This window comes from Arachis hypogaea, chromosome 9, assembly GCF_003086295.3.
Source record: "Arachis hypogaea cultivar Tifrunner chromosome 9, arahy.Tifrunner.gnm2.J5K5, whole genome shotgun sequence".
Classification (NCBI taxonomy): domain Eukaryota; kingdom Viridiplantae; phylum Streptophyta; class Magnoliopsida; order Fabales; family Fabaceae; genus Arachis; species Arachis hypogaea.
Genome location: NC_092044.1, coordinates 78,488,435 through 78,499,650, shown reverse-complemented (window position 1 = coordinate 78,499,650; position 11,216 = coordinate 78,488,435). Strand labels below are relative to the sequence as shown.

The following is an 11,216-nucleotide window of genomic DNA, read 5'->3' as shown; positions in this document are numbered from 1 at the left end:
CTAGACTACTCGACATGGCTCTCGAATGTAGTTTTGGTAAAAAAGCACAGCGGCAAATGGAGAATGTGCGTAGACTACTCCGACCTTAACAAGGCATGCCCAAAAGATTGTTTCCCCTCCCTAACATATACGCACTCGTCAATGCTGCGGTGGGCTACCGTTATCTGAGCTTCATGGACGCCTACTTCGGCTACAATCAGATACCGATGCACCGTCCCAACGAGGACAACACAGCGTTTATAACACCGGGAGGAATCTTCTGTTATAAGGTGTTGCGTTCGGCCTAAAAAACGCAAGAGCAACATACCAAAGGCTGATGAACAAGATATTCCACGACCTCATAGGCAAGACAGTGGAAGTCTATGTAGACGACATCCTCGCAAAGACAATGCGACCTGATGACCTCCTGAATGACTTGGCAAATGTATTCGCCTCTCTTCGACAACACGGCATGGGGCTCAATCCCCTCAAATGTGCCTTCGCTATGGAAGCTGGAAAGTTCCTAGGATTCATGATAACCCAAAGAGGGGTAGAAGCTAACCCAGAGAAATGCCAAGCGATACCCCAAATGAAGAGCCCGGGTTGTATCAAGGACGTCCAGAGATTGGCGGGGCGACTGACCTCGTTATCCCATTTTCTCGGAGCTTCGGCAACAAAGGCCCTGCCTTTCTTTAACCTCATGAAGAAAGGGATAGTATTCGAGTGGACGCCCGCGTGCGAGGAAGCCTTTAGACAATTCAAGGAAATCCTGGCGGCACCCCCTGTGCTCAGAAAGCCAAAGGCAGGGGAGCCACTATACCTATACCTCGCCATAACAAGAGAAGCCCTGGCCGCGGTTCTAGTAAGAGAAGAAGGGAGGGCTCAACGACCAATCTATTTCGTGAGCAGAGCCCTACAAGGGGCAGAACTAAGGTACAGCAAACTGGAAAAGCTAGCTCTGGCACTCTTGACCTCTTCACGGAGGTTAAAACAATACTTCTAAAGTCACCGGATCATCGTAAGAACGGACCAAGGGATCCGACAAGTGCTCCAAAAACCTGATTTGGCGGGAAGGATGATGACTTGGTCCATCGAACTTTCCCAGTATGACATACGGTACGAACCCCGACAAGCAATCAAGGCGCAAGCAATGGCAGAATTTCTAGTAGAAGTAACGGGAGATCCAACCGAAGAGATGAGCGCGCGATGGAAGCTCCATGTGGACGGAGCCTCCCACCAGACCTCCGGGGGCGCCAGGATCATTCTGGAAAGCCCAGCTGGAGTCGTATACGAGCAGTCGATCAGGTTCGAATTTCCCATCTCGAACAACCAGGCAAAATACGAAGCCCTCATAGGGGGCTTAGCCCTAGCAATGGAAGTCGGAGCAACGAGGTTGGAAATATGCAGCGATTCGTAAGTCGTCACCTCCCAAGTAAACGGGAGCTATCAAGCCAGAGACTCATTATTACAAAAGTACTTGGAAAAAGTCAAGGATCTGAGCCAAAAGTTTGAGGAGATCACGATCCACCATGTGCTCAGAGAAAGGAACACACGGGCAGATCTCCTATCAAAACTGGCGAGCACCAAACCGGGAGAAGGTAACCGGTCTCTCATCCAAGGTATGACGAGGGAGCCGGCGGTCACCCTGCACCTATCAAGGCTAGGCTCTTCATGGCTGGACCCCATAACCAGCTTCTTAGAAAATGGCAAACTCCCCGACGACGAAAAGGATGCCGCAAAACTGAGAAGGGAAGCGGCCAAGTACGCGATCATTCAGGGACAGCTATTCAAGAAAGGGCTCAACCAGCCCCTACTGAAATGCCTACACCCCGACCAGACGGACTACGTCCTCAGGGAAGTCCATGAAGGTTGCTACGGACATCACATAGGGGGCAAAGCCTTAGCAAGAAAGTTAATCCGAGTTGGGTACTATTGGCCATCAATGATGGCAGACTCTAAAGAATTCGTCAGGAAATGCACCAAGTGTCAAGAGAGCGCCAGTTTCCACAGGGCACCGGCCTCCGAGCTAAGCCTGTTAACGGCCTCCCGACCATTCGCACAATGGGGAGTCGATCTATTGGGACCCTTCCCAGTTGGCCCCGAACAAGTCAAGTACCTCATAGTCGCCATTGACTACTACACCAAATGGATAGAGGCCGAGCCGTTGGCCAGCATATCCTCATCAAATTGCAGGAAATTCATGTGGAGGCAGGTGATAACGCGATTCGGGATCCCGGAGATCGTTATCTCAGACAACGGCACACAATTTACCGACAAGAAGTTCACGGAGTTCCTCACCGGCCTGGGTATAAGACAGAAGTTCTCGTCGGTGGAACAACCCCAAACGAACGGACAGGTGGAGTCCGCGAACAAGATTATCTTGTTAGGGCTTAAGAAGCGACTGGATAATAAAAAAGGCACTTGGGCAGACGAGCTTGCCTCGGTCCTCTGGTCTTACCGAACAACCGAACAGTCCTCCACCAAGGAAACCCCCTTCCGACTAACATACGGGTTAGACGCGGTAATACCCGTGGAGGTCGGAGAACCGAGCCCGCTACTACTTCTGAAAGGAGTAGGAGAAGCCGTGGAGAAGGACCTGATAGACGAAGCCAGAGAAATGGCCATTTGACAGAAACAGCGCTGAAGCAAAGAATGGCCCTACGCTACAACACCAAAGTGCTCAAAAGAGAGTTTGAACCAAACGATCTCGTCCTAAGGCGCAACGACATCGGCTTACCGACCCCGGGGGCGGCAAACTGGGAAGGTCCCTATAGAGTCAAAAAAGTGATGGGTAAAGGCACTTTCAAGTTAGAAAGGCTCGATGGCAAAGAAGTCCCAAGAACGTGGAACGCGAGCAACTTGAGAAGGTTTTACTCCTAGCACAGGAGGCGACATGCCGAACAACTGAGCTAAGTATTTAATTCGTGGAATTGTACTTTTCGTTATGGTCTATGGGCCTTTTATACAATTACCGAATAAGATATACTTGTGCAAAATTTTGTTTCTTTTGTTTTGTTCACTTTTTCCGGACAACCCACTACGCAAGCGAACCCCCACAACTCAACAACGATGTGCGGCCCCGGGACTGATCACCCCGGAAGCCCATCAATTACCACAATAGCAAACGGCTACACTAACAAGCCACGACATGGCTCAACCAACTCAGCCAGAATACCATCGATACGGTAAAACGAATGGCAACCGCAAACTAATGATGATGAATATGAACGACAACACAACCACACAAATGAAAAAAGTAAGAATTATGATAACACGGGCAAACAATCCAGTAAAACAACTGTTCACCGAAGCCAAAACAAAACGGCCAACCAAAAAACTACATACAAAACAAGAGCAATCATTTTTTAGGAACGTCAACAATCTTGCCGTCCTTGATCACCTTGAAGACTCCAATTGCTGACGTGTCGAAATCAGGAGCAATAATTTTGACCTAAGCTTTAAGGGCCTCCTCGGTTGCCAGGATCGCGCCCTTCCCCTGCTTGACGACGTCTTTGTACTTTGTTTTCAACGCTGCGAGCTCAGCTTCAACAGCTTGCTTTTCCTTCTCCAACGCGGCGACCCGCCCTTGAGCCACGCCAACCTGACTCTCTAAAGTCATCTCCCGCTCAACAAGACGTGAAACCGTGGCGTCCGACTCTTCCAACTTCTTCTCAGCAGTAGAGACCTTCTTCTCGGCAGCAGATGCTTTCTTCTCGGCATCATCAAGCTTCTCATTAGATTGGGTCAGCTTCTCCCGGAGAGTTTCAACTTCGCTTTTGAACTCATTATTAGCTTATCCAGCAGACTCCAACCTCCTGCGAAGAGATTCCATCCCAGACAACTCGAACTCGGCTTTTCGAGCTATCACTGCGCCGTGCAAGAGGGTGCGATACATCCACCTCGCTTGCCCGGCAAGTGATGACTCATGAAAGTGTTCTTCGGTGTCGGGAATCAGCTGAGAATCTATAAAATTCCTGGCATCAAAATTTTTCTCCATCACCGTAAGAACCCCCTCGGGACTGCTGGACACCCTCCTCTTCCTCTTGAGGATGGGCACCTCCTCCACCTCATCATCGGCCACCGGGTTGGACGTCGAACCCCCAGTCCCGACCACTTCGCGGAAGGGGGAAACGTGCACTTCCTTCTCACCTTGAGCTAAGGCAGCCTGGGCCGAGGTGCCGACTCCACCGACCACAGTCCCTTGCTCGGAAGTAGCTGTACCCTTGTCCTCCGGAAGAGCGGTCGACTTCTCGTTAGCCGCCTCGTCATCACTCGCACAAAGAAAGGTTTGGAACAAATTAGGGAGACCCGTTATCTCGGCAGACATTCCCACTATAACAAGAAAAGGAAGCCCGTTAGTCGCAATGAGATATTAGGAAAAGCAAGAAACTAAAGACAAAGCATGTAAAGACTTCTCACAAATATAGCTCCGACCGGCCTCCCGGTCACCCATGAGGAGGTGAGGATTCACGTGATTCCTCCCGAAGATTGCCAGTAACACATCGGCAATCTTCCTGTCCACCGCAGACATGCCCTTGTAGGATACTTTAACAAAGGCATTGGACCCCGCCCCGAAGCTCCAATAAGTCGGGATGAGGCGTGCCCCTTCCAACGACAACCAAAAGGGATGACGACCTTTGACAGGGCGGACCTTGAAATATTTATCTCTAAATCCGTGATAGGAGTCCTCAAACAAACCAAAAATCCTCCGACCCTGGGTAGACCGGAAGGACATGAACCCCTTCTTATGTTTCCCTTCCTTCGAAGGGTTTATAAGATTGAAAAAGAAAAGAAAAACATCTACAGACATCGGCAGCTCGAGATATTCACAAACCATCTCGAAACAGCGGATTGAAGCCCAACTGTTCGGATGCAGCTGTGACGGTGCCACGGAAACCCGACCTAGGAGTGCCATTTGGAAAGCGGAAAATGGAATACAGACCCCCACTTGAGTAAACATGGATTTGTAGAACCAAATCCAATCAGCAACTCGGGGAGCGTGGAAGTTGAGCTTGTACAAGCGTTCGTGAGGAGCCGGGACGAAGACATCGTAGTTGGAATCCTCGTCGGTTCCTCCGCATAAGTATTCGTTTTGACGGAACTCGGTGAGCTCCTCCTCGCCCATTTGATTGGGAGAGTCCCTTACATCAGAAACAACCCAGGCGTAGGGGTCGTACGCCGCGGGAGAAGGGGAAGCCCGGGAGGCGGTGCGAGCCATACCTACATGAGGGGACCATCCAGTCAGTCTAAGAGGTCGAGTGCTCAGAGAGAATACAGAAGCTACACTCAGCCTATTCCACAACTAAGGCTAAACACGATTAAAAACGATAAGACCCAAACGAAGTTACTCTAGAATGGCAACCCCCCTAACACACCTAGGACCTGAGATCAGCCACCATGCAAGATAAACATACGGCATGCACAAAAAGGAGATAATAGCAGAGAAGAAACAAATAATAAGAAGACAAGAGAAATTACCTGCACTGATAGCAAAAATTTCAAAGTAAAGCAACAACGAGGCTCCGGAACTAAAGAGGGAGAGGAAGATGGAGGTTGGCAGAATCGAAAGCGGAGAGATAATCGTCAAATGGATCCCAAAGGCGCTGCAAGACGGTTTTAAAACCACCACCAAAAGGAGCGCGAAAGTCGAGGGGCATATTAGTCTTTGCATAAAGGATTTTAAACCCATTATGAGCATTTAATGCTCTGCATGGAAAACGAGGCGGTAACTAATCGCCCCAGCAACAAACAGACACGCGCGCAAGAGGCACGTACCCTCCACGGACGGCCGAACTGGCGACAACGCATGAGGTCAGGAATGTCGCGTCACCAACAGCCCACACGACTGTTGCTCATGTATCGGGGGCACTATTACGGCCTGGCCCAAGAAAGAACTTGGGCCTACCCGACCCGATCACCACCCGACCTCAACGGTCGGATGACGCACCCATGCCTGACCCGCGCAACCTTCCGGGACAGCTGGCCACCACAGCTGTACAAGGAAGCTTCGAAGAAGGTGGGTTCTACCCTTTTGGGACCCACACCTGACATGGTATATAAGGGAGGGGTCCTACCCTCCCACGAGGTACGTCACACATTCCACCTAACCCATTCCTCACCTGCATACTAGCTGACTAGAGCGTCGGAGTGTCTTTGCAGGTGACATCCCCTCTTTCCTTCCACAACGAGAGCTTGGCTACCCGACAGATCCGATCCCAGCACAACCGCAATTAAAGCGTTCCTACCTCCTCAAATATCCACCCGAACCGTCCGGTAACCGTTCAACCGAACAACATCTATAGTAGTGTGTACTATATATTCTCTTTCATAAACAAATAACAATCATATCATGCATGCATGCCACACATGCTAATAATCTTCATTATTTTATTCTCTTATATATGCTATTTTTTTTCTTGTAAATTTGTCTTGGTGCTTTAGCCTTCATATTATGACCACATGATGTTATATGCAAAATGTACAAATTATAAAGGTTAATTGATACATGTTTGTAGAAGTTTTTAAAGCTTGAAGTTTAATTTATGTCTTAGGTTTACCTGTAGTGTAGGACAGCCTTCCACTAGTTAGAAATCTGGATATATTCATGATATTAAAGCTCAATAAGATTGGCAATTCAGTAAAATTTGAGACTCACATGCTCAGTGAGGGCTAGATTTGCCTCAAAGAATGATCGGATTGTTCCTATGTCCTCCAAGTAATCATTGAAGAGATAAGCCTACAGGCAAGTATTTGTTATGAAATTTCATGGGGGTAAACATAGGCTTTCTGCTAGATCCAAAGGCAAGATTCCATTTTGCTCATAAATATTTCATGGTTATATATATGTGGATTGCATGGGTGGATTGAAATCTAGTGCACTAAAAATGAAAGATAAATATCACACCACATGTAATATCATATGTGAATTATTCCTTTACCTTCATGTAAAATTCTCTAGCTGAGGCAGAGATGACCTCTAATCCAAAGTCATTTGCAGTTGGAAACCGCCATCTATATTTAATAAATTTGTAGCACTTAGCGAAACAAGATTTGCAATAGGATGAGTAAGTTCATTTTCAGTTAATATTATTTTATTCGAATGCTCTCTATAAAGCCTCATATGTTGCTATAATTCAGTACTTTAATAGATTCAGAAGTATCTCCTCCTTGAATACATACACACCCATAGAAGCAATGTATGGTTTCTTTACAGCCTCTTCCTTTAAAAGCCCAAGAACAGTTGTATCTACTTGCTATATTATGAAGCAGTATTAGCTGTAAACCTTATTCTTGAAACTCCTAATATGTAAGAAGCAGCACAAACATGAGTTATTACCATTGCTTTTAGGTCTTCTCCTTTGGGCTTTTCACTGAATGAGAGAATCCTTCCTTTAACATCTATCTTTATTAGACCAAAATTAGAGGCATGGCTGTCACATATGAAGAGAGTTTTAAACAATAATATGTGACAAACATTGTTGAATTATTTATTCATTTGAACTGATAAAAGAGCTAATTTCTCATTCAGAGAAAGATGACAAAGTGATTTCAAGATATACATCATGTGATTATGTATACTAGAAACAGATTCGAAAACCATTAACCCAACCTACTTGTCATCCATAGGAAGACAAGAAAGAATAATATCAGCACCACTCTCGCGATGATTCTGGATATATGAAGATGAGTCAGAACATGTCAAAATTGAATGCATCAACAGTATTGAAGGAGGAAAGGAAGAACTATTGATTGGACGAAATGGTGCCTTACTTGAACAAAGTCCATATAGTCTATTCGGTAGAGATGATCCCTAGAAAGAATCAGGACATCGTCAATATCCTTGCTTCTAGGATCATATAGCATCATAGTTAAGCAACATAACTTGGATCAAAGAGTTCAAGTGTAGATTCTGTAACTACTCTAATTTCTATAGAATTATTATACCTCAAAGAGCCAGTGGAACTGCCTCACAGCATCAGCAGTACCCTAAAACCATCTTTTACCTGCCTCCCCTGGAGTTTGAGTGGCAGTAAGAACCTGAAATAATAAATACAAGCATTCTTAGTCTTGAGTAATCACAAGTATAGTTCTTCAACGCAGAATTGTAAGCACGTGAAATATGCCTGCTGAGTGAAGCTAAGTTGAACTGAGTTAGAATGTAGACCTTGTTAACTAAATCTATATCAAATCCTCTGTCTTGACCTGAAAAATTTACAATCTATATCAAATCCTTTGCCTTGACCTGAAAAATTTACAGAAGAGAAGAGTACATTAGAACATAAGAAGCAGGATTTATGTATAATTTTGTCAAAAATATATCATCAAATTATCACAAAATCTAATATCTTTGAAAAAATTTGAAGAATTAAAGAAAGCAAAGAATGAGAAAAAATTAGGAACAAATCCTCATTGTAATGACTCCACATGACATGAAATCAGTTCCACGAGATCTGATAGTTTTGAACGTAGCTTCAATCGAAGCTTAAAGAGACTCACTAGCTCGCCTTCTTGATCTCCTCAACTAGCACTACCAAATCCACGCCGAAATCGCACTCTGAGTGCTTCAAGCCGCTAGAGGAAAAGCAGAACCAGTGGCATAACCCACGGTGGAAGACGACAGAGAAGGATTTAAAGCATTACCTCAACAATCTTAATCAAATCGTCACTCTGAGAGGTGAACAAAAATTTAGAGGCTCCAGGATCTCCATTCATAACTCCACCGGCAATGCTAGACAGAGGAGACGATGGGGGCAAAGAGATGAATGGCGGCGGCAATGAATCGTCCCTCTCCCTCTCTCTCTCTCTTTCTCGCTCGAAGCCCCTCTTCTGACTATTATTTTTTTCAATTTTTGTTATGAGCTAATATTATTTGGGCTAAAAAATTTTTTAGTATTGATTGGGTTGTGGGGGTTATTGTTGATGATTTAGGGAGGTTTTACAAATTGTTATCATTAAAATATATTATGGAGATTTATAATAACTTCCACTAAAAAACTTTTACATAATCAAACATTTAAAATTCTACGTAATTAAACAACCAAAATTTTATATCATAGACCATCCAAAACTCCATTAAATCAAACATTTAAATGAAATTCTATTTTAAAGAACCTCAAAAAATGAGATATCTATTTCCGAAAATCCAAAATAAAAAAATTTATTGAATCATTTACACGAGGTTAAATATCCAAAATTAGAAATTCTAAACCTAATGCATCTAAACATACCATCTATATAAACATCCAAATTTTAATACTAAAAAACCATCCGAAACCTTACACTAGAAGTATTTATTACAGAACATAATTAAAAAAAAGAACTATTGCAAAACAAAAAAACTCACTAAAAAAATTAGAAAAAAGCATGATGCACGTCTATATTTCAAAATGGAGCAATTAAGAGGTGGTGGCAGTGGCAGCAAACCTAAGAAGTGAAGGCAATGAAAAGAATGAGGAAAAGCATAACCAATGAGGTGGAAGCGGCAACAAGAGTAAGTAGAACTAGAGAATGCAAGATTCTCTTTAGATCTGGATGACAAGAAATTAAATTGTTAAGATCTAGGTTACAACCTCAGATTTCTTTGGATGGAGGAGGGAAAAGGGAGCGTGACAAAAGAAAAAGGTCAATGCGCTATAGTGCAACAAAGACGAAAAGGAGAAGGCGATGGGCAAGAAAAAGACAACAGTGCGACACGGTGAAGTGAGTAGGAAGGGATGAAAAAAGCGGAACGATGAGTTTGGGGTGGGAGAAGGTGCAGTGATGACAAGGGATAGAGGAAGAGAATGTGAGAAGGTGAAAAGATGAAATAACGCAAGACAAAGAGGTGGAGACGGAGAAACCAAGATCCTGAAAGCCTGACTAGTTAGTGAATTGGTTGAAGAACTGGTTTGGAGGTTTAAAGGTTTAGTCGTAGTTCTTCCGTAGTTGAACCAATTTAAATAATGAATAAATAATAAAATTATGCAAATATTCAATATAAATTTTTAAAATTTCATGCTTTTACATGATGTGTATAGTTTATAGCAATAAAATTTTACATTCAATACAATTACTAGTTTACTAGTCAATAAAAAAAAAAATCTTTATAACTATTTAAAATGCATTCTAACCTAAAAAGTTTCTAAGTGCCTAACCCTTTCATTTTTCGGTAATTTTTACTTACTGTCTTCTCAATCTCTCTTCCTCCTCTATTTCTCTCTCAATCTTTCATCACTTTTTCTTTCCTTATTTTCACATCAATCTCCTCTGCCTTCATACTTTTTCGCCACCAAGCTCTACACCACTAGCTCTATAGCGCTTTGATGCCTCTGTTCCATTGTTGTGCCCTAATCCAGCTGCACCGTCAAAGCAATGAACCATATTATAGGCAAGTAAAGGTAGGTGATAATGGTGGCGGTGAACTAGTTTCGTTTACGCAGAGGCAAATGACAATGTGGATGACGAACTAAATCTAAAAAGAAACAAAAGCAAACGCGAACATGAATCACTCACAACGTGAACTGAGAAAAGAGCAAGAATTTGATTTATAAGTGACAGGGAATGTTAGCGGATAAGTTAGCTACAACAAAGAGAGAAGAGGATGGAGTTAGTCATTAGATCTAAAATGAAAAAATTGCATTAGTTTATTAGGTTCATCGATTTTGCCGATTTTTTACAAACAAATTTTTTATATGAAATAGATTACACAGAAGAACATTTTTTTATTAATCAATTTAAACTGGCTAGTTTAATTGATATTTCACTATTTTTATATTTCTGAGTGAATGAGAATCGTGAGAGTCAAAATAATAATTGTATCAAAACAAAAAAGAAATGGTTTATTCAAATGTTGTTTCTTTATTATATTTTCTTTTTCAGATGTATTATAATACATGAATGGTGGTAAAAATAAATATAACTAGACAAATATAAAAATTTTACTCTTATTAATATATCAAAATTAAACTTCTATAATAAACTTTAAGAGTAAGTAAATGTATTTTATATGAAGATAGGAATTTATGTTATTGTTGATGGTTATGATTCAGGATTGCGTGAATTTCAACTTGCTTGTGAGACTACTTGGTCTATATCTAGGGCTTTAAGTGTATGATTGGAAGAGTAATACCCTATTGGTGTATATCTAATCCTTTTATTTTTTATTGATAATCATTTTGATGTTTCTTTTTTTAACACGTTTATAAATCGATTTGTTTTGAATAAAAAAAATAATTTTTAAAATACAATTAATTCAAGTA

The 11,216-nt window shown here is 42.7% G+C and overlaps 1 pseudogene; it reads right to left on the bottom strand.

The window, feature by feature from the left end:
- Positions 1 to 6,478: 6,478 nt before the first annotated feature.
- On the bottom strand, positions 6,479 to 10,338 carry LOC112709239 (glucose-1-phosphate adenylyltransferase large subunit 1, chloroplastic-like; annotated as a pseudogene).
- Between the last annotated feature and the right edge of the window lie 878 nt (positions 10,339 to 11,216).